This window comes from Loxodonta africana, chromosome 11, assembly GCF_030014295.1.
Source record: "Loxodonta africana isolate mLoxAfr1 chromosome 11, mLoxAfr1.hap2, whole genome shotgun sequence".
In the NCBI taxonomy this organism is placed as follows: domain Eukaryota; kingdom Metazoa; phylum Chordata; class Mammalia; order Proboscidea; family Elephantidae; genus Loxodonta; species Loxodonta africana.
This window is the reverse complement of record NC_087352.1, coordinates 100180954-100205268: the sequence shown is the minus strand read 5'-3', so window position 1 is coordinate 100205268 and position 24315 is coordinate 100180954. Positions and strand designations below refer to the sequence as shown.

Genomic DNA, 24315 nt, shown 5'->3' with positions numbered 1-24315 from the left:
TCATTCCTTCTGAGAAAAGGATGCTTTCTCAAAGGTACCACAAGATGCACACTGAGGACTAATAAACACACCATGCCAACATTCTTAACTCATTTCAAGCAGCTCATTATTTCCTCATCTACCCGGGACCTCATTTCTTTTTAACTAGGCACTCCCTTTACATCATATTTGCATATTGGTTTTCCTGCTAGAGAAAAAAAAAAAATTTAACAGGGGAACTTATTGTTTTCTTTCTGGAGTCTCTTAATTTTACACCATTTATTCCAAACAGATATTCACCTCGATTTCTCCTGTTTCTTACATGAACTTTCAAAAGTCCATTTTGTACTCCAGCTTTCTAAGTCTCCTCTCTTTCGCTTCCTCCCTTGTGTTTACCAGCACAGGAGACCACCCCATGGCAGACTGCCAAAGCAGAAACTGGAATCACAACATCTGGGGTCTGAAGCCAGGCTACACCGATTTCCAGCTGGGAAACACAAGCACCTGGAAACATCTCCAAACTCCAGTTTCCTTATTGCCAAACTGGGCCAATAATTGCTACTTTAGGGCCTTTTTAAGGATTAAAAGTGCTAAAGCACTTACTACTTCCAGCACAGTACCCAACACATAACCAAAACCAAAACCAAACCCCTTGCCGTCAGAGTCGATTCCGACTCATAGAGACCCTATAGGACGGAACAGAACTGCCCCCAGAGTTTCCAAGGAGTGGCTGGTGGACTACAGCTGCCGACCTTTTGGTTAGCAGCCATAGCTCTCAACCACTACCCCACCAGGGTTTACAGCCAACACTTGGAAAGCTGTAATTATTCCTTGATACCTCCAATTCTTTTCCATAACTTTTTTATTTGTATAAAAACAATGCAAAGGCATTGTGTAAAATGTTGAAAAAATACATATAGAAAAAGGAAGTAAGAACCTCCTAAATTCTTACTACACACAGATACTGACCTTAACATTTGGGCTATATCAACTACTCTTGTTCTATATGTGTTTTTGTGTCTAATCGTACAAAATTAGGATCATTACAGATCACATATTATAACCCACTTTTTTGTAATTATAAATGAAAATTTTCTGTCTTCGAATATTTCAAAGAATATCTTTTTAAACAGTACATTAATAAATATGCATACCATGATTTATCTAACCAATCTCCTTTTGTCAGGCACTTGGGGTAATTACATTTTTTATAACATAAATTTTATTGCAGTAAACATTATTCATGTTCTTTTTGCCTGCATGCGTGATTTTTTCCCCCATAAGTTGTATTTCTAGAAGTATAAATGCTAGGTCAAAAGACAGAAGGTGTAAGAATTTCAATACGAATTGCCAAACTGCCCTCCAGAAAACTGCTCTATTTTACACTTTCATTAACAAGGTATGAAAGTAGTAGGCTGAACGGTCATTTGCAAAAACGTTATGTCCACATTCTAATTCCTGGAACCGGTAAATCTGACCTTACTTGGAAAATGGGTCTTTGAAGATGAAATTAAGTTAAGGATCATGAGATGAAGGGCTCAACCCAGATTATCCATGTGGGCCCACCTAATGACAAGTGTTCTTATAATTTATTTTTGTTGCTGACAATACACACGGCAAATCACACACCAATTCAACAATTTCTACATGCACAATTCAGTGACATTGATTCTATTCTTCAAGTTGTGCAGACATTCTCACCCTCCTTTTCTGAGCTGCTTCTCCCCCATTAACATGAACTCAATGCCCCCTAAATTTCTTCTCTAACCTTTTGAGTTGCTGTTGTCAATTTGATCCCATATAGATAGGTCTTAAAAAAGCATAATGCTTAAGGCAGACATTCTTTACTAATTAAGCTAAATCATTGTTTAGTTTTAAGGTTTCAGGAGAAATCTTTGGTTTTAAGGTTTAAAGATTTTTATAGGAGACAACACAGGGAGATTTGACACCCAGAAGAGAAGACCGTGTGAAGAGGGAGGCAGAGGCTGGAGTGATGCAGCCACAAGCTAAGGAAAACTGATGGCCAACCAGAGACTTGAAGAAGCAAGGAATGGATTCTCCCCTTGAGCCTCTGGAGGGGGCATGGCTTGCCCATACCGTGATTTTGGACTTCGGCCTCCAGAACTGTGGGAGAATAAATTTCTGTTTTTCTTTTTTGTTGCTGTTGTGCTTTAGGCGAAAGTTTACAGAACAAATTAGTTTTTCCTTAAACAATACACATATTGTTTGTAACATTGGTTGCCAACCCTGCGACGAGTCAACACTCTCCCCTTCTCCACCTTGGGTTTCTCATTTCCATTCATCCAGAAGTTTCTGTGGTTTTAATCTATGAAGTTTGTGGTAACTTGTTATGGTTATGGTAGCCACGGGAAACTAATACTGTTACTGTCATTTAAAAAAAAATTGCCAATTTGATACATGCAAAAAAATCATTTAGCTGTTTTTTTTTCTATTCAGAACTAGTCCTGAATTTTTTACATGCTTAATAGCCATTCTTATTTATGCTCTCATAAATAGCCTGTTGAAATTCTTTGCCCATTTTTATATTGTAATATTCATCTTTTTCTTACTGATTTTTAAGAGTTCATAATATTTTACAGATACCATTTTTCATACTTCAAGTTGTAAACACTTTCTTCAGGTTATCATTTGTCTTTCTTTTTTTAATAATTTTTGTAGTCAAACCTAGCAGTATTTTCTCTAATGGTTTTGACTTCTGACATTGTACTGAGAACAATCTCATGTTTTACGTTATAAACGTTACCAGTAGTCGTTTAGCAGCAAAGGTCAGAGAAACCCCCTTATTCTGTCTATCTTCTTGGCTAAGTGAGGCCTTAGTCATTCTTTACCAACTCCAGAATGAGGCCAAGCTTGGCTGGCCTAAAAAAGCCTACTGATTTGCTTAAGCTCAGCAACCGCCAAATTTAGCCACAGCATCTATTTCACCAGGATTCCTATCTCCACATACCTGCCAGGCGCTTACAGGTCCTTTCAGCACTTTTGCTCCTTTTTCTATTCATATTCAGTGTTGCAAACATGCCTGCATTTTAGATCTAGTATACTGTCTTTCTGTTTACAACACTGGCTTAGGATACAAAACGAAGACACACTTTTTGCCCTGCCTTTATTGCAGAACTGGCTCGCTACCCAGACTGCTTTGTTTCTGGCATTTTCATTAATTCCACACATATTGTATCTGACAGAATTATTGCTATGTTTGTTGACAGGACCCTCTGGCCTCCAAACATCAAATGCATGATGTCCTTATCAAACTTGACACCTGTTTTTCATTCCCAGCATTAATTTTCCACCCACTTGCCAACATATTTCATAGAAAAAACTGTTAGCACTATCTGCAAAGTATTGATTGCAGTAACATCAAAATCCTTACCTAAAAATTTACAGCCTTAATTTCCAGTAGGTGACATCAGTCATCTTCAAGTGGGTAAAGATTAAAGAGTGTGATCAATATGTGCTAACTAAAATGTTTACTACTGAACAGCCTATAGAACCTGTAACTTAAAATAATATTAGAAAAATACAAAAAAATATTAATTGCTTATATCTCAAAGATCAGATGAAATAGCTGTTTTCCAAGGAAATAAGAAAAATACATACAAAGCACATACTCTTTGAAAAAACAGGAAAATAGATCCAAAATTGAAAGAAAATATATTATTGAATGTTGTATAAAAAGGCTGGTACCTTAGGCTGGGAAAATCAGTGAAGCATATGTGTGTGTGTGTGTATATATGTACATACAGAGAGAGAGAGAGAGATTTATTTCAATGAAATGGCTCCAGCATTTGTAGAGGCTGGCAAGTCTCAAATCCATGGGTCAGAAGTCAGGCTGGAAGCTTCTCCTGACTCAGGGGGTTGCAGGGGCTGATGACCGCAAATTGGCAGGTCAGACGGCAGGCTGCTGGCTCACCTTCCAAACACCAGAGGTTAGAGGATGGTGAGTCAGATGCAGGACTAAGAGAGGACGAGCTTTGTCAGAAGCTCCTGAATGCTGGCCACACCCCCAAGGAAACTCCTCTTTCAATTGATGGCTGCTTACATCAGATCACAAAATAGAGAATGATTACACAATATATGCTAAACCACTGATAATTGTGGCCTGGCCAAGTTGACACACAATCTTAACCATCACAGATGGGCAGTTCACAGGTAATTTATTCTAACACTAAGAGTAGAAAGACTTGTCTTTTGAAAATATTACAGCAGAATTTATCACTTATCTATAAAACATACACGATATGTTTTATGTATAGTCCTATTGGACTCTGGAAACCCTGGTGGCATAGTAGTTAAGAGTTTGGCTGCTAACCAAAATGAGTGCAGTTCAAATCCACCAGGTGCTCCTTGGAAACTGTACGGGGCAGTTCTACTCCGTCCCGCGGGATTGCTACAAGTCAGAGTGAACTCGATGGCAACGGGTTGGTTTTTTTTTTTTTTTTTTTTGGTTTACTGGACTCTACATAATCATGTCATTCATATTTCAACAATTATATATGGAGAACCTACTCTGTTCTGGAGCCCTGGTGGTGCAGTGATTAAGGGGTGGGCTACTAACCAAAAGGTCGGCAGTTTGAATCCACCAGCCACTCCTTGAAAACCCTATGGGGCAGTTCTACCCTGTCATATGGGGTCGTTATTAGTTGGAATTGACTAAAAGACAAAGAGTTTGACCACATTCTAGTTACTGTATTAAGAACTTCTCCTAGCCCTTCCAACAGCCATTCCTGATAAAAACTCTCAATAAAATAGGTATAGAAAGGAAATTTCTCAACATAATAAAGGACATATATGCAAAACCAACAGCCAACATCATTCTCAATGGAGAGAGGCTGAAAACATTCCCCTTGAGAATAGGAACAAGACAAGGATGCCCTTTATCATCACTCCTATTTAACATTGTGTTGGAAGTCTTGGTTAGAGCAAAAAGGCCAGAACAGAAATAAAGCGCATCCAAATTGGTAATGAAGAAGTTAAACTGTCCTTTCTTTTTTTTTTGCGGATAGTATAGTTTTTATGATACTATACTTAGAAAATCCAAAAGACTCCACATGAAAACTACTGGAACTAATAGAAAGATTCAGCAGAGTTCCAGGTACAAGATACACTTACAAAAATCAGTTGAATTCCTACACACCAATGAAAAGAACAATGAAAAGGAAATCAGGAAAACAATACCATTTATAATAAAAATAGCCCCTAAAAAACAAAACAAACAAAAAAACTTAGGAATAAATCTAACCACGGATGTAAAAGACTTATACAAAGAAAACTACAGAACACTACTGCAAGAAACAAAAAGGGATCTACATAAATGGAAAAACATACCATATTCATAGATAGATAGACTTGACATTGTAAACATGTCAATTCTATCCAAAGTGATTTACAAATACAATGCAATCCCGATCCAGATACCAACAACATTCTTTAAAGAGATGGAAAAACTAATCGTTAACTTTATATGGAAAGGGAGGAAGACCTGGATAAGTAAAGCACTATTGAAGAAGAAGAATAAAGTAGGACTCGCACTACCTGACCTGAGAACCTACTATACAGTTACAGTATTCAAAACAGCCTGATACTGGTAAAACAACAGATACACTGACCAATTGGACAGAATTGAGAACCCAGATATAAATCATCCACCTGTAGTCACCTGATCTTCAACGAGGGCCCAAAGTCCACCAAATGAGGAAAAGACAGTCTTTTTAACATATGCTTCTGGCAAAACTAGACGTTCATCTACAAAAAAATGAAACAGGACCCATACATCACACCATACACAAAAACTAATTCAAAATGGATCAAAGACCTAAATATAAAGCCAAAAATTATAAACTTCAGAGAAATAAAAATAGGATCAATGCTACAGGCCCTAACACACGGCATTAACAGGATACAAACCATAACCAACAACACACAAACTCCAGAAGATAAGCTAGATAACTGGGATCTTCTAAAAATTAAACACTTATGCTCATCAAAAGACTTTACCAGAAGAGTAGAAAGAGAACCTATTGACCGGCGAAAATTTTTTTGGCTATTACAAATCAGACAAAGATCTCATCTCTAAAATTTAGAAGAAAGTCCAATACCTCTACAACAAAAAGACAAATAATCCAGTTAAAAAATATTAGGGCAAAGGAAATGAACAGACACTTCACCAAAGAAGACATTCAAGTGGCCAACCGACACATGAGTAAATGCCTGCAATCACTAGCCATTAGAGAAATGCAAATCAAAACCAGGATGAGATACCATCTCACTCCGGTCTTACTGGCACGAATCAAAAAAACAGGAAATAACAAATGTTGGAGAGGCTGTGGGGAGATCAGAACTCTTATGCACTGCTGGTGCAAATGCAAAATGACACAACCATTTTGGAAAATGATATGGCAATTCCTTAGAAAGCTAGAAATAGAAATACCATATGATCCAGCAATCCCATTCCTAGGAATATACCCTAGAGAATAAGAGTCATCACACAAATAGGCATATGCACACCCACTGCAGCATTGTTCACAATAGCAAAAAGATGGAAACAACCTAGATGCCCATCAACAGATGAATGGATAAACTATGGTACATACACACAATGGAGTATTACACAGCGATAGAGAAAAATGATGAATCTGAGAAGTGCCTCATAACATGGATGAATCTGGAGGGCATTATGCTGAGTGAAAGAAGTCAATCACAAAAGGACAAATATCGTATGAGACCACTACTGTAAAAACTCATGAAAAGGATTACACACAAAAAGAAACAATCTTGGATGGTTACAAGGGAGAGGAGGGGTGGGAACAGAAAAACACTAAAATAAAAAAAAAAAAAGGTAAGTGGTAACTTTGGTGAAGGGTAAGACAGTATGCAATACTGGGGAAGCCAGCACAGCTTGTATAAGGCAAGGTCATGGAAGCTCCACAGACACATCCAAACCCCCTGAAGGACCGAACTGCTGGGCTGATGGCTGTGGGGACCATGGTCTTAGGAAACATCTAGCTCAATTGCATAACATAGTTTATAAAGAAATTGTTCTACATTCTACTTTGGTGAGTAGCACCTAGGATATTAAAAGCCTGTGACTGGTCATTTGGGTACTCCACTGATGTCACTCCTTCAAGAGCAAAGGAGAATGAAGAAAACTAAAGATACAAGAGAAAGATTAGTCCAAAGGACTAATGGACCACATCTACCACGGCTTTTTTTTTTTTTTACCATGGCCTCCACCAGACTGAGTCCAGTACAACTAGATGGTGCCTAGCTACCACCACTGACGGCTCTGACAGCGATAACAATAGAGAGTCCCAGACAGAGTTGGAGAAAAATGTAGAACAAAATTCTAACTCACAAAAAAAGAAAAGACTTACTGTCCTGACAGAGACAGGAAAAACCCTGAGAGTATGGTCCCTGGACACCCTTTTAGCTCAGTAATGAAGTCACTCCCAAAGTTCACCTTCAGCCAAAGATTAGACAGGGTGATAAAACAAAAGGAGACTAAAGAGCCACACTAGCCCAGGGGCAAGGACTAGAAGGCAGGAGGGGACAGGAAAGCTGGTAAAAGGGAACCTGAGGTCAAGAAGGGAGAGTGTTGACGCATCGTGGGGTTGTTAACCAATGTCATCAAACAATATGTGCACTGTTTAATGAGAAACTAGTTTGTTCTGTAAACCTTCATCTAAAGTACAATTAAAATAAAAAAAAGAATTTCTTTTAAATCTTCTCATCCTGTCCTCGCATTTTTATAAGGTTGGTACTATTGTCCATATGCTGTGAGAGGGGAGATATTACTTAGGGGTTCCCTCTGTGTGCTCCACAGAGCAGACACAGAGAAAAAGCTTTCAATAATGGAGACAAAACAACTTGATATTTCAAAATTTGTCATATTAAAATAGACAGATGAACTTCACAGTAAACACAGGGTCAGTATGTTAATCGTATTATTATAGGAACACAGAAATACAGAAACTCCACTAACAGGCACATTTTAAAGAGTCCCCTATATATGTGGTTGTCATTCTCTTGGATACTTACTAGGACATGACTTTGGGAAGCCAGTGTATCAGGTGGTAGGAACTACAAATCACTTCCTACTATTCTCCCTCCAGCACAAATATTCATAACCCAACCATTGGGCCCAATACAGTGTTCAGTGCTGTTGGGTACACAAAAAAGATTCAAGGTACAATTCTTATGCTCATAAAGTGTGTTATTCTGTGGTGGGCATGGATCTAACATTATATGAAATATATGAATGAATATGGCATCTAATGCCCACACTATCATACAGAGCAGACACTATGCATTCTTTGCGCTGGGTATGAATCTAATACACATGAATCTGTGACTAAAGATGGTGTCCAATGTCCACACTGTATTGTACAGAGCGATGCTATGTGTTCTCTGCAGGTCCGGAGAAAGCACTGGCCCCTGACAGTTTATGAAGATGGTGGTGTCTGGGCTCTTACTTAAAGGAAGGAAATGGTATAAACTGTTCACTAGGCAGGAGACAGAAAGAGGTATTCTAGGACATCGTTAGCAACGTGCGAAATACATGTACTTGGATCAAGTGTGCAGGGCAGCTGGACCACAAGTGCCATCAGAACTCACAGGGCCTCAGTGGCATCCGAACTTGATCCCATGAACACTAAGAAGACTTAAGGAGGAAACATCCAGTTCAGCAAGTATTTACTGAAGAATTACTGTGTGCAGGTAATATATTGATGCTGAGGATAGAAAAATTGAATAAGATGTCACGGATTGAATTATGTCCCCCCAAAAATGTGTATATCAACTTGGTTAGGCCATGTGTGGTTGTCTTCCATTTTGTGATTGTAATTTTATGTTGAGAGGATTAGGGTAGGATTATAACACCACCCTTACTTAGGTTGCCTCCTTGATCCAAGGTAAAGGGAGTTTCCTGGGGTGTGGCCTGCACCACGTTTTATCTCTCAAAAGATAAAAGGGAAGCAAGCAGACAGTTGGGGACCTAATACTACCAAGGAAGCAGCACCAGGAACAGAGTGTGTCCTTTCGACACAGGGGTCCCTGTGCCTGAGAAGCTCCTCGACCAAGGGAAGATTGAGGACAAGGACCTTCCTCCAGAGCTGACAGAGAAAGCCTTCCCCTGCAGCCGATGCCCTGAATTTAGACTTGGAACCTACTGGACTGTGAGAAAATAAACTTCTCTTTGTTAAAGCCATCCACTTGTGGTATTTCTGTTATAGCAGTACTAGATGACCAAAACGAAATTTGGTACCGAGAGTAGGGTACTGTTTTTACAGATACCTAAAATGTGGAAGCTGGTTTTGAAACTGAATGGATAGAATTGGGACAGCAGCAGAGGACCAGCACAGCAGAGAACCTGCAGTGGCAAAGAAGTGAGAACACCAGAGAACCAGAAGCAGCAGAACCAGAAGACCAGCGTGAGACAGCGCTGGAGCTGACCCACAGAGAGAGGGAGCTGAGTGCCTGTGCACAGGAGGCTTCCTGGTTGAGTGGGGTACTTCCTGGCTCTTATCGGTGGAGCTAGGCTTGCAGACCCACAGAGCCAGAGAACTGAGTGCCTGTGTGCAGCAGGCTTCCTGGTGGAGTGGGGTGCCTCCAGGCACTTACCGGTGGAGCTACAGAGCTTTGGAACACTTGCCCCAGCAGGGTGCGTGCAAGTGTGAGTCCCGAGGAGCTGAGAGGCCAAGAAACCAGGAAGCAGAAGCTGAAGAGACAAGGAACACAAGAAGCTGAGCTGCCTCAGTCTCAAAGGTATGACCATGACTTCAGGGGTTTCAAAGGGTGGAGCCATGGCCTCTGGTGTTTCTAAGGGTGGCGTTGCCACTGAGGTGGACTAGGAAAATTGTGCACCTAAAGCTGGGGGAGCAGAGTTGCCGTCCCAGTGGACCTGTAAGGCGGAGTTGAAGCCCAGGGCCAAGGGGCCTCCACTCAAAATTCAGAGAGAGTAGCCAATACCTAGATTCTGGAGGGCACGGTCATTGTGTAAATTGTCTCAGAGAAAAGAGGATTATTTCCAAAGCTTTGAGAGCTAGTGCAATGTGTTCTGCTGACCTGTTTGGTGCCTGTTATGCCTTCTTTTCCTCCCAGTTTCTCCCGTTGTAATAGAAATGTCTATAGTTTATGCCTGTTCTGCCACTGTACCCTTGGAAGCAGATAACTTGTATTCTAGGTTTCACAGATGAAGATGAATTTTTGGATTTTGGACTTGAAGTTAAGACTTTTGGCATGGTATGATGGGATAAATATGTTCTGCAAGTTTTAAGAATGTGATTTTTGGGGGGCCAAAGGGTGGGATGTTATAGATTGAATTATATCCCCCCCAAAATATGTGTATCAACTTGGTTAGGCCATGTGTGATTGTTCTCTATTTTGTGATTGCAATTTTATGTTGAGAGGATTAGGGTGGGATTATAATACCATTCTTTCTTAGGTCCCATCCCTGATCCAAGGTAAAGGGAGTCTCCCTGGGGTGTGGTCTGTAATACTTTTTATCTCTCAGGAGATAAAAGGGAAGCAAGCAGAGAGTTGGGGACCTCATACCACCAAGAAGGCAGCACCAGGAGCAGAACACATCCTTTGGACACAGGGTCCCTGCACCTGAAAAGCTCCTTGACTAGGAGAAGATTGAGGACAAGGACCTTCCTACAGAGCCGAAAGAGAGAGAAAGCCTTCCCCTGCAGCCGATGCCCTCAATTTGGACTTGGAACCTACCAGACTGTGAGAGAATAAATTTCCCTTTGTTAAAGTCATCCACTTGTGGTATTTCTGTTACAGGAGCAACTAAATAAGACAAGATATAACACCTACTCTCAAGGGACTCATATTTACTGGTGAAAACAGAACCAGAAAGTAATAAGAATTACAAAATAGTATATATCAGCACAGTAAGAGAAGTATATACAAGGTAAGAAAGAGGGAAGGGAAGGAAGGAATATATTCTTAGTGTCTTCTTCTCCAGCCAATTGCTTTCCTCTAACTATACCAAACACATCACTTCTCACTTGGGTTCCACATTGAGCCTTTCTGCTAATCCAGAAATAATTTTCCTCTTTTAAAATCAGACTCATAGGCTAAGCTCCTTAATGTTTCTTATTGTTTTACTTTCTCTTTTTTAATGTTTTTATTTTGCTATGGGGGGAGCGTCTTAAGTGTCTGACACACAAACAGGTATTGTTATACACGTATACATTTGGCCATGAACTATATTACCAGAAATGTACAGAACCTGATTAAACAGAAGTTTCAAACTGACTTATAAAGGTTACGACCTCACAAATGTATGCATCTCCATACAAAATATATTCCAGAGCAATGTAAAATCCTATAACTCTCATATGCCAAGCCAAGAACTTCCAATTTCTTAAGGGATAAATTTCTCATTCTAGAATATAAGAGAATTAATTAGCAGGCCCTCTCTCTAGGCAAAAATTGAATGCAACTGGGAACACAAAATAATTATCCTTCTAGCTTATTTACATTGTTATTGCTGTGTGCCATCAAGTTGATTCCAACTCATAGCAACCCTATAGGACAGAGTGGAATTGTCCCATATGGTTTCCAAGGAGTGGCTGGTGGATTCAAACTGTGGGCCTTTTGGTTAGCAGTCAAGCGCTTAACCACTATGCCACCATGGCTCCTTATTTGTATTAAGAGAACAAAAAGACTGAGTTATATATCACTCAAATTCTGAGGGACTAAGCCTTAAATGAATAGGTCAAGACTTAATTAACTTTCACAGTATTTTATAGTGCTCTGCTAGAAGTGATTTTGTTTTTGATAAAGAAATGAGTATTAGCAAACTCAGGCAAATGCTCTTTGTTTCATACATGAAATACAGAAGAATATAAACCAGTACTGAGGGTTATCTACATGTGCACTAATCGATATCAAAAATTTGGGGTGTATGCATACGTATTTTTTAAAAAAAGATTCTTCGGCAGGATAAAAAGTCTGTTCATCAGTATATATTATCAGCTCCAGAAATTTGTGTATCATATGTACAAGACACTCAGTAAATACCAAATGAGTCATTTTTAAAAATTAATGTGTTTGATCTATTTCAAGCATACCAAAATTTCAAAATATGGTCAGTAAAATACTGTTGAAATAAAATACCAAGTGTTAGGGAGCCGGCATAAAATTAACTGAACATAACTACTATTATTGTTCACTGTGCTTCTCTTGAGGCTCTTAATACTGTGAGTGTCTCTGGATCCTAATTTTCAGTACCCAACATTTTCTTATATTGTTATACAACACTCACAAGTATTATTTTAATTCCTACATGTAATTCAACTTAGAACATGTAACCCACAGGAAGTATCAGGAAGGATTCATGGCTTTGAATTTGTTCAAGCAAATTGGAAAAGAAGATGGTATTTGAAACCATCTGCTTCTCCTTCTCCAAATCTTTGTCCAATGGCTGTGGCATTCTCAGACCGTACCATCCAAGGAGACAAAAAATATCCTAAAGTTTATAACCCTTAGGTTAGTTGGCATACTCCGCCTTCTTCAATACCCCTGCAAATTCTCTTAAGCCCCAGACTCCAGTCGAGGGTGCCCTGCATCTGTGCCTGCCAGTTTCTGGAAAGACGTTTGTGTAAGTGGGAATGTGTCTTCTTTCTTTCAAACTCTGCACTCTCGCTCAGTTCCTCCTGATAATGAACCCTGCAACTGCTTCCAAGAGCCCTAGTGCTGCAGAGGAGAGCACTGAGCCCAGCGCTTTCAGCCGCTTGCTCTGCTTGAGCATCTCTCTCATACCAGTCATGACATGGGCAGCAGATCTTACAGAAACTCTCCAGGAGTGGGCAGGAGGATTTCACAGCAGACCCAGGTAAAGGTAACTAACACTGAAAATAAATCCTTTGACCACTTTTCGCCCTGAAGCCCAGCCCTGTCTTCTCTCACTCCTCTCACCTTCGAATCCCTGTTTTAATCTAGACTGGTATAGCTATCTTTGTTTCCCCTTCTGAAAACCCAAGGCTTCAGGCTCTGTGGCACACCAAGCTGTTTACCAAGGAATTTTCCCAAACACAGCTCCTTCCCTAATCTAGTGCCAACCCTCCTTTCCTAATCTAGTGCCAACTGTTACAATGATTCATTTCTTTTTATTTTATTAAAAAATACTTCGTGTTATCTGAAATACATATTTGACAAATAAACACACAAATGTATTTGTTAAACAAATCAATGAATACTTTTCTTGAGTGTATTTATCTTTTCAAAGAAGGTTAACGAGAGACTACAATGATTAACACAAAAGCAGAAACCACTGTGGTACCAACCAGGCCCTCTGCAGGAGAGACGTGAGGATCAGTGGTCTCCCCTTCCTCCAACACCCTCTGTGTCTCTATTAGAGACTGAAAGAGCAAGTAGAGTAATCAAATGTTTCCAAGCAGAGTTAATCATTCTTTTTCTTCTTTATAACTTAAGGTCACTTAAGTCAGCTCTTTTTAAACATTTAGGCAAAAGGGCACAGGACCAGGAAACATTTTGCTCTGTTATACACAAGTTCGCTATGAGTTAGAGGTGACTCAAGAGCACCTCGCCACCACCGCCATCACCACCATCACCATCACCATCATCAGCACTACCGCCACCATCACTGCCACCATCACCATCACCACCGTTGCTACCATCACCACCACCACCACCACCATCACTGCCACCATCACCATCATTACCACCGTTGCTACCATCACCACCACCACCACCGCCACCACCATCACCATCATCAGCACTACTGCCACCATCACCATCATTACCACCGTTGCTACCATCACCACCATCATCAGCACTACCACCACCATCACTGCCACCATCACCATCATTACCACCATTGCTACCATCGCCACCATCATCAGCACTACCACCACCATCACTGCCACCATCACCATCATTACCACCATTGCTACCATCGCCACCATCATCAGCACTACCACCACCATCACTGCCACCATCACCATCATTACCACCGTTGCTACCATCACCACCATCATCAGCACTACCACCACCATCACTGCCACCATCACCATCATTACCACCATTGCTACCATCACCACCATCATCAGCACTACCACCACCATCACTGCCACCATCACCATCATTACCACCATTGCTACCATCACCACCATCATCAGCACTACCACCACCATCACTGCCACCATCACCATCATTACCACCGTTGCTACCATCACCACCATCACCACCATCAAAACATCACCAGCACCACCCGCACCAGCACCATCACCATCATCAGCAGTGAAGGAGACAGAATAGAAAAGTCTGGGGATGCCTCTTTAAACAACTTGCTACAAACATGATATTTCTTTGAAGACCCTGACTTTCTGTCTTAAATATATGAAGTCTGTATCCTACTGCATAAAACTGTTTAATATAGAAACAGTATTTTAATTACTTACTGACTAAAATTGTTATGCAGGGAAGGTACAACTTCTACTTGATAGCTTTGCTTATAAACTAGGATACAGATTTCCTGGTTTGAGAAGTACGGTCCTAAGTAAGAGAGTGATTTGCTGAAACATGGACAATTTAAGATTCTGAGCTGAAAAAACGGTTACCTATAAGTAGAGAGCTCATATGCCCTGGTTTGCCATGGACAGCGCCGAGTTCAAGCCTGTTGTACTGGCATAATTATTACTAGCCAAAAGTGTCCTAGTTTGGGTGACACATTAGATGGCTATCTTGCCTACCAGCCATGCAACTTTCACCGTATTCTCGGCATGTGGTCCTCATTGACAGACAAGCCCACAAGCCATGGGACAGTATAAGAATGACAGCCAAAACTGAACAACTAGATCAGGCTCAAGAGAAACGTGTGAATGAAGATCAACCAAATGGTAAAGCTGTCAGAGATTGGACAACTAAATAAACATCTACCTGAAATAAATGGAAAAGTCAAATGACTATGCGTAAATGAACAAATAAGATTACTAATACTAACCAACCAAACCCACTGTTGTGGAGTTGATTCTGACTCATAGCAGCCCTATGGGACAGAGTAGAACTGCCCACAGGGTTCCCAAGGAGCGCTGGTGGATTCGAACTGCCGACCTTTTGGTTAGTAACCAAGCTCTTAACCACTGCACCACCAGGGCTCCACTAATACTAAAAGAGGAGCAATTAAAAACCAAAAAAAAAAGTAAGCAAACAAAAACAAACACAGAGCTTATAACAGATATGAATAATCACAGCTACCCACAGTGCTTGGTTCAACATGAGAGTCCCTGAGGGTAATACAATGCTACGGTGTCTGCTCCCACCTTTTTTTGATGAACCCACAGTACCAACATAAAGACTTGCATCTAGTCCATGATCAAGAAGTACATGATAAGCTGAAGGGGTCATATGGACTACTGACTTAGCTCTCCTTCTATTTATTAAAATAAGTATTAGAAAAACGCCTTCACTAAAGACAGGATAAACCTAAAACCAGAAAACAGTTCGTTTGTAGGATACGTGTGCTTGTATATGTGTGTGTGTATTTTGGTAATTTATCATTATAAAATGGCAAAGAATTATCAATTATTCACTGTGTTCCTTTATCCATAGCAATTTAAAGAAAAATTCAGTTCCAGTGTGCTTCTATAAATTAAAAAACAAAAAAAAAGTTTTCCTCTGGTTCAAAATAATGAGCTTCTTAAAATTTGTCTGAACGCTGAACTTTTTCACTTAATTTTCTAAGACTCCCCTCACAGTGCTTAGCGCAATTCTGAGAAAAACACCAGAGTGAATGCTCTAAAAATATGTTTATATACCAATTGACTGAGACAAGCTTAAAAATCCAATTTAATAGATTCTTAAAATTTAAAATCATTTATGTAAGTTTATTAATACAAACTTTACTTAAAATGAAAACTACACCTATTATTATCTTAAGTTAAACACAAATAAGAAGTATGGTCTGTTTTGAAGCTCATCAGAAGATACTGTAGGTCTTTCTCATTATTATATGATCTCAGCAACCCCTGCTCCTGAGAACATATAGCACTACAGGTTACCTGAAATTAATATCCCCTCCAAATTAAAACTTGATAGAATCTTGGAGTCTCTTCAAATTATCCATTTTCCCAGATCAGCCCCTTTATTTTTTCCCCGACTTTGCCTTCTTTCCCTATCCAGTGAGGATGGTCAGGTTCATTCCATCTAAGATTCTCCGTATGGCTTGCAAGTGCTTCACCTTCCGCTACAACCACACAGCAAATCTACATTGCTACATTATAGGGTTAATGTACATTGAGACTTCTCACTCCTATATCAAGGACTTTTGTAACTACTGGAGAATTCTGAATAATAGGATGGTGCTATCTCAGGTTTACGATATCCAATCTTATTGCATCTAACCAAATCCTACAGGGTCACTATGCGTCGGAATGGACTCGACGGCACTGGGTTTTTTAATCTTATTGGGGCTGAGACATTGCTTAGAAAGCCTTCCACTTCTCTCCTGTTTCCACTTTTCCAGTTTCTATTACAAATGTTTGCCAAACATTTAAAAATTTTTCATCCAAAGCACTTACATAATACTCAGTAAACTTTAGGCACTTGTTGTTGTTAGGTGCTGTTGAGTCATTTCTGACTTATAGGGACCCTATGCACAATGGAACAAAATACTGCCCAGTCCTGCTCCATCCTCCTAACTGTTGCTCTGTTTAAGCCCATTGCTGCAGCCACTGTGTCAGTACATGTTTTTTCCCCTGAACCTCTACCTTACCACGTATGATATCCTTCTCCAGGGACTGGGCCTTCCTAATAACAAGTCTAAATAGAGTATATGAGATGAAGTCTCACTATCCTTGCCTCTAAGGAGCATTCTGGCTGTACTTCTTCTAAGACAGATTTCATTCTTCTGGCAGTCCATGGTGTATCCAATATTCTTCACCAACACCACAATTCAAAGGCATCAATTCTTCTTCAGTCTTCCTTATTCATCATCCAGCTTTTATATGCATATGAGGTGACTGAAAAATAGCATGGCTTGGGTCAGGCGCACCTTAGACTTCAAATTGACATCCTTATCTTTTAACAGGTTAAAGAGGTCTTTTGCAGCAGATCTGTCCAACGCAATATGTCATCTGATTTCTTGACTGCCACTTCCGCGGGTGTTGATTGTGGATCCAAGAAAAATGAAATCCTTGACAACTTCAGTATTTTCTCCATTTATCAAGATGTTACTTATTGGTCCAGTTGTGAGGATTTTTGTCTTGTTCTGACTGATGATATTGAACATCCCCATCATCTCCTTCCACAGATGTAGTAAATTTGATTCCTGTGCATTCCACCTGGCAAGGTCTATGTGTATGGTCACAGTTCATGTTGTTGAAAAAAGCTGTTTGCAGCCAATAAGTCATTGGTCTTGCAAAATTCTATCCTGTGATGTCCGGCATTATTTTTATTTCCGAGGCCATATTTTCCAACTAGTGATTCTTCTTGTTTCCAAGTTTCACATTCCAATCACCAGTAATTATCAATGAATCTTGATCACAAGTTTGATCAATTTCAGACTGCAGAAGTTAGTAAAAATCTTCAATTTCTTCATCTTTGGCATTATTGGTTGGTGCATAAATTTGAATAATAGTCATATTAACAAGTCTTTTCTTGTAGGCATAGGGATACTACCCTATCACTGGCAGTGATGTACTTCAGGACAGATCTTGAAATGTTCTTGATGATGAACATGATACTATTCCTCTTCAATTTGTCATTCCTGGCACAGTAGACCATATAACTGATTTAAAATGACCAATACCAGTTCATTTCAGTTCACTAATGCCTAGGATATTGATCTTATATGTTCCACTTCATTTTTGTCGACTTTCAATTCTCCTAGATTTGTACTTCGTACATTCCATGTTCCGATTATTAATGGATGTTTACTGCTATTTCTTCTCATTTTGAGTCGTGCCACATCAGCAAATGAAGGTCCCAAAAGCTCAGCTTCATTTACGTCATCGAGGTCAGCTTTACTTCGAGGAGTCAGCTTTTCCCCTGTCGTATTTTGAGTCCCTTTCAACCTAAGTGGCTCATCTTCCAGCACTTAATTATCGTTAAATGAATGACAGGATAATTTCTTAAATATTAAAGTATTGGAAGGTCATTTGTATGGTACATGTACAACTTATTCCATATGGCTCCAGAAGGAAAGCTTGGGTTTTGGGAGGAAGCTACAGAGAGGCAGACTTCAGATCAGTGGGAGCCACAGCTGGGAGCTGCCTAGTCATGGCTAACTTCATAAGGAGTGAAATTCCTTACCGTAAATATGTTTTAGTAATGGTGGATGGACGCCTGTTATGGTTTTCATAGAAGGGATTTCTGGCAAAGATAAGAAGATGATCTTCTAGATTCAGATTCAAGAGCCATGAGTTTAAAAAAAAATGATGAGGATTATGTAGAGAGAATAATGAAAATTAAGAGTCAAAAAATAATTAGAAAATGCTTCCAAAGATTCTATGCTTTCTCTGCATCACATGCCCTAGAAAACTCAGTACTAAGCTCTTACCTATATGTGGCGACAGCAGCGTAGAACAAGAAATATCAGGAGCAACATATCACCTTATGAGAATGGCCTTAGGTGTTGTTGCTAAATTTACAATTAGTCTTTTTAACTGTCCCTCTCATCCATACAATTCCCAGAAGTAATTTTATTTGAAGTGTTCCTGTCCCTTGGGGCTCATCTTGGGACCTCTTTAATTCCTCCCAGGACCTAGAGAGCCAGAGATGACATCCCTTAGAGAGAACAAAAAATGAAGCAAGAAAGCAGAGATGTGAGACAGAGAGCACTGCTTTAATTCCAGTTTCAGGGTTCCAATTCCTAGTTCTTATATTTCTCTTTCACGCTTACACACATATCACTGAGTTTTTGTTACTTGGAACCAAAGAAGCTTAACAATATACCACAGCTCCCAGAGGGACTGCTTGAAGCAGCCACTCACATCGTCTCAAGCCTAGGTCAGAAATGCTTAACTGCCACCACGTACACAAAGCAGGTATCTCTTACTGGCTGACGTTCTCTCCTAGCACAGCATGTACCAGGACAGTTAGTAGTTAGTGCTCCTGAGAAGACAGTCACAACTGTAACAACTTTTCTCAAAACCCTTCTGACAGGTGTTTCCTGCCAGGATCTCTATGCATTTATTATCAGAGTTCACCTGGTCACAACCAAGCCCCATAACTGCAGTGGAAACAAATGGCTCAGAGAACGCCCCTGGAACTGGGCCCAGGAAGCTTCAGTGATTCACAAGTGCCGGAGGCTTTAACAAATCACAGCCCTACACAGACCCCTTCCCAGTAGTACTGGGTTAAGCACATTCATATTCTGTGCTCAACACTGCTGCCCAGAAACAATATGCAAAATGGGTTGCTGTCATTTATTTTCCTTTAGTACCTCCAACGAACGAAACCTTCAAGCAAAGTGGAAGAAAAATCCTGAAAGAAGAGTGTGCAGTGCAATGTAGATATACCATCATCGGGCTGTAGGTGCACCGAGTAAGTACTAAGAGACCAAGGGGTAATTTAGCAAATCCCCTATCTGTGTATAGAGAACATTCCAAGATAAAAGCATTCAGAAAAATTCTTGGGGGTCTATACATCTCGTTAAAAGTATTTTCATGTTGCTAAAATTTCATGAAAAAAAAAAAAAAAAGCCCCAATCTGGAGCAGTACAAGAGTCCTACGTGTTTTCCCTCTCAAATTTTGAATCTTCACAGGACCAAGAAAATCCCTCTTAGTCACATACAGTGTCTTTCACACTCCATTTACAGTGATACTGACCAGGAGTGGCTTGATGCCCTCTCTTTCCTTCAGTCCACTTGACATGGGAACCAACAGACACTGAGAACCCCACTAACGTGGTCAAATTAAGTGACTGGTTATTTGGACAGGGGGAGCCCTGGTGGCACAGTGGTTAAACACTCAGCTGCTAACTGAAAGGTCTGTATTCAAAGTGCGAGAAAGATGTGTCAGTCGGCTTCCGTAAAGAATGCTGTTGTTGTTAGGTGCAGTCGAGTCAGTTACAACTCATAGCGACCCTATGTACAACAGAACAAAACACTGCCTGGTCCTGGGCCACCCTCATGATTGTTGTTGTGTTTGAGCCCACTGTTGCAGCCACTGTGTCAATTCTTCTCGTCAAGTGTCTTCCTCTTTTTCGCTGACCCCTGTACTTTACCAAGCACAATGTCCTTCTCCAGAGACTTGTCCCTCCTGATAACATGTCCAAAGGACTCAAAGTTACAGCCTTGGAAACCCTATGGGGCAGTTCTACTCTATCCTATAGGGTCACTAGAATCAAATTCTACTCGATGGCTGCGATCGTTAAGGTTGTGTGTCAACTTGCCTGGGCCATGATTCTCAGTAGTTTGGCAGTTACGATGTAATTTGGCAGTCATATAATGATGTAATCACCTCCATGAGGAGATCTAATATAATGTCATCACCTCCATGATGGGATCTGCTGAGAGCAGCCAATCAGGTGAAAGGGAGCTTCCTTGGGGGTGTGGCCTGCACTGAATATAGGTGGACTTCCTGGGCTTCTGCTCGCTCTGGATCCTGAGGCTGGCTCCTGTTCATCTGACCTCCGGTTCTTGGGACTTGTCGGCCTCCACATCCTGTGAGCCAGAGGCCTGCTATCTGACCCTCTGATCTTGGATTCACCAGGCCCTGCAGCTGTGTGAGTCAAGAGAAGCCTCTAGCCTGACCCCAAGACTTGGGACTTTCCAGCCTCTACAACCACGTGAGCCATCTCCTTGATATAAATCTCTCTCTATATATATTTATGGAAACCCTGGTGGCATAGTGGTTAAGTGCTACAGTTGCTAAACAAAAGGGTAGGCAGTTTGAATCCACCAGGTGCTCCTTGGAAACTCTATGGGGCAGTTCTACTCTGTCCTACAGGGTTGCTACGAGTCGGAATCGACTTGATGACACTGGATGGGTTTTATATATATTTATCTGCTGCACTAGTTTTGCTTCTCTAGAGAACTCAGCCTAAGACAATGGCAATGGGTTTGTATTTTGGTTTGGTATCTGGACAAAGGAATGGGGATAACGTTAACCTCTACCATGTGTCTGAAAACAAAGGTGGGGATGGGGTGGTTTGATTCAGGTGGAGAGTAAGAAACACAGACACTTGTGCTGCTTCTGCCACAGATACTTCGTTAAAAACAGGTGATGAAAATTGCCGCCCACAGGTAAATACAAATGATCCACCTACGCGAAAACTCACCACCAAGGCCTCTATGTGCTGAGACATTTAGGTGTCAGTTCTTGTTAACCCTGGGCTATTGGAGGGAAAAAACGGCAGTGCTCTACCCCTTTCAAAAAGGAATAAGCTTTTGAGTAGGATCTTTTCCTTAGTTACTCTGTGCTGGCAGGGACTTAACTCATGAGAACATTTCAACAGCTCAACATTTTAATATATACAGGGAAGTTCAACTTCATTTTACAGAAGTGAAGTGGACCTCTAACCCTCCATTTTCAATTCTGTACCAGTCAACAAGAGATAAAAATTAGGAGGAACAAAGACAGGTATTTTCTTTCCCACTGCTGTGGAGTTTAAAAATATTGAATAAGGACTAGAGAGAACGTAAAATTATTAGATTAGGACCAAAGCATAGTTTAATCTACCACACACTTTGTCAACTACTTAAGATAACAATGATTTTCATGTATTTTTCCACACGGCTAAAGCAAAGTTAAGGCAGGCAGAATTTTCTGTGAATGTCATTAAACATTATAATGAATTTATTTACCTCATTTAATTCTTATAAAACTGAGTTATGTGTATTATTCCTAATTACAGATGATAACATCAACTCCATCATATTAAGCTATCTTTTCAAAGTCACACAAGTAACAAGAGAGGAAGTCACTGCAAAGTTAACTGCACTTCCTCCTTTACTAGTCCGTTACAAACGGGATTCACACCGTGCAGCTGGGTTCAAACATGTTCCTTCTAGGAAGAATGAAGAGAACTGCTGATATGCTCTCTGGAAGACCCTTCTGTTGCTTTTTTTCTTAAGTACTCTTCTTCAAAAAGAGCACTTGTGGCGCAGTGGTTAAAGTGCTGAGCTGCTAACCAAAAGGTCTGTGGATCGACCCCACTAGCTGCTCCATGGGAAGAAGATGTGGCAACACACATCTGTGAAGATCTACAGCCTTGGAAACCCTATGGGGGAGTTTTACTCTGTCCTATAGGGTCGCTATGAGTCACAATCAACTCAAGAGCAGTGGGTTTAGTTTTTTGGTTTTTTATTCTTCTAAGAAGTCCAAAGCCTCTCGTAGATACTACCTTATTAATCTTTACCATTTATCTCAGTACACTGGTCCTAGATGTTATTACTATTGTTAGTACTAAAAGAAAATTAAAGTGAAAATTGGTGACGCATGAAAGTCAGCAAGTGAGTGGCACTTTGGACAGAAGTCTTGCCGCCTAATATATAATCCAGAGCCCTAGCCACTAAATCCTGCTTTTTGTAATTCGGTAAAACACACAGGTCACGCTACTAGTCATCTTTAATGAAACCAAATGTCGTCTACACTCCTCTGGATGATCACTCAGTTTCTGGCATAATATTCAGGGTACATTCAATCTTAAAATCACGCATTCATAAAGGAAGAGGGAAAGAAAATCTAATTTCTTTTCTATACTTACTTAAATTATTTTTAACTTGTCACAACAATTTTACATAAAAAGAAAAATGAATTTACCTATCAACTTACATTTGAGTATTTTTCCTTTCTTTAAGTGGTTTAAGACTGTTTTCCTTCTTTAAAGAATTCTTACAAATACTGATGTCATCCTGGTAAATGTTCCATTTCCAGTTCCTCAGAAGCAGAGGTGTGTGTCTGCCCAAAGGAAAGCCTAATGCTCTGCCACAACAAAGGAGCATGGCACAGCCACAGAGCACCTGGTGTCTCTGCCAAACTAGGCCCGCAACGCGCACAGCAAATACAAAACCCGCCATTTGGAAGGTCTTACAGCTTTTCGCAATTATCCCTAATATTATTAATAATCAGGATCTTGCATGGATCTTGATCCAAAAGTTACCTTTTATGTAGTCCTTCAGCAAAAATAAAAAACAATGGCAGAAATACACACACACTCAAGGCCAGGCCGTCAGTACATGCCACACCAGTTTCACTTACCAGTTTCACTGGGATGGTGCAAAATAAAAATAAAAAAGAGAGTGCTTTCACCCTTCCGTGTGTGCATGAATGCCATTCCTTTGGCCTGGAATACCCCCATATTTTTTCTTCTTTATCTAGCACAGTCACAGTTATCCTTTAAGGCTTGACAGAAATACTACCTCCTCAGTGACTTCTTTGTGGACATACTATGGACTTAACAAGCACTGACTCCACTTGGGTCATGTAACATTTTAGTGGTTCTTCTATTAAGCAAGTGTTTCACCCTCCCACTTGCTATCTAACAGCTTACATATCCACTCTTTGGAAGGCTGACCAGATTTGTTTTAGCTCTAACTTCCCCTAGCACATTTCCCTATTTATTTCTCAAATACATTTTCCAAGACTGTTTGACAAACAGTGCAGAGACGCCTTGGACTATAAAGTTCTTGGGCCTAGTCAGAGTGTTTTACACAGTATGTGACATTTAATACTTAAGAAAATATCCCTCCCCACACACATACACAAACGCACACACATGCATGTGTGATATATATAAATAAAAAATTGCCAAGACATGTTTTCAATTAAGATCATAATAATTATCAGAGATCAGGAAAACAGGCTCTTGGAAACAAGTATTATTAGCTTTATTTTATAGGTAAACCAAACCAAACCCACTGCTGTCAAGTTGATTCTGACTCACGGTGACTCTACAGGACAGAGCAGAACTGCCCCATAGGGTTTCCAAGGCTGTAATCTGTATGGAAGTAGACTGCCACATCTTTCTCCTACAGAGCAACTGGTAGTATTTAACCGCCAACCTTTCAATTAGCAGCCAAGTGCTTAACCACTGCACCACCAGGACTCCTATTTTACAAGCAACTGCAATGTGGTTGTATCATCTCTGCAACCATTCTCTCTATCCTTTGCCACATCATTCCACCACCATTAGTATACACTTGAAGCTCCATAAGCAAATTTTCCCCTCCCCCTGCTTCCCCCTGGTAACTACTTTGGTTGCCATAAATTTGCTTATTTCATATAAGTGAGATCACACAGTGTTTATCCTTTGGCAACTGACTTGTTTTGCTCAGCATGATGTTTTCAAGGTTCGTGCATGTTGTGAAATGCATCAAGATTTAATTTCTCTTTATAGATGAG

At 40.3% G+C, this 24315-nt stretch overlaps 1 protein-coding gene and 1 long non-coding RNA gene across 4 annotated transcripts in view; one reads left to right on the top strand and one right to left on the bottom strand.

The window, feature by feature from the left end:
* The window catches only part of PTPRM (protein tyrosine phosphatase receptor type M), a 943724-nt gene that overhangs the window by 401899 nt on the left and 517510 nt on the right, over positions 1-24315 (bottom strand). The gene's annotated exons all lie outside the window — the stretch shown is intronic.
* On the top strand, positions 9251-11156 carry LOC135232873 (uncharacterized). Its single transcript, XR_010323492.1, has 3 exons — positions 9251-9759; positions 10178-10236; positions 10508-11156. It is a non-coding gene; the product is annotated as an uncharacterized LOC135232873 (long non-coding RNA).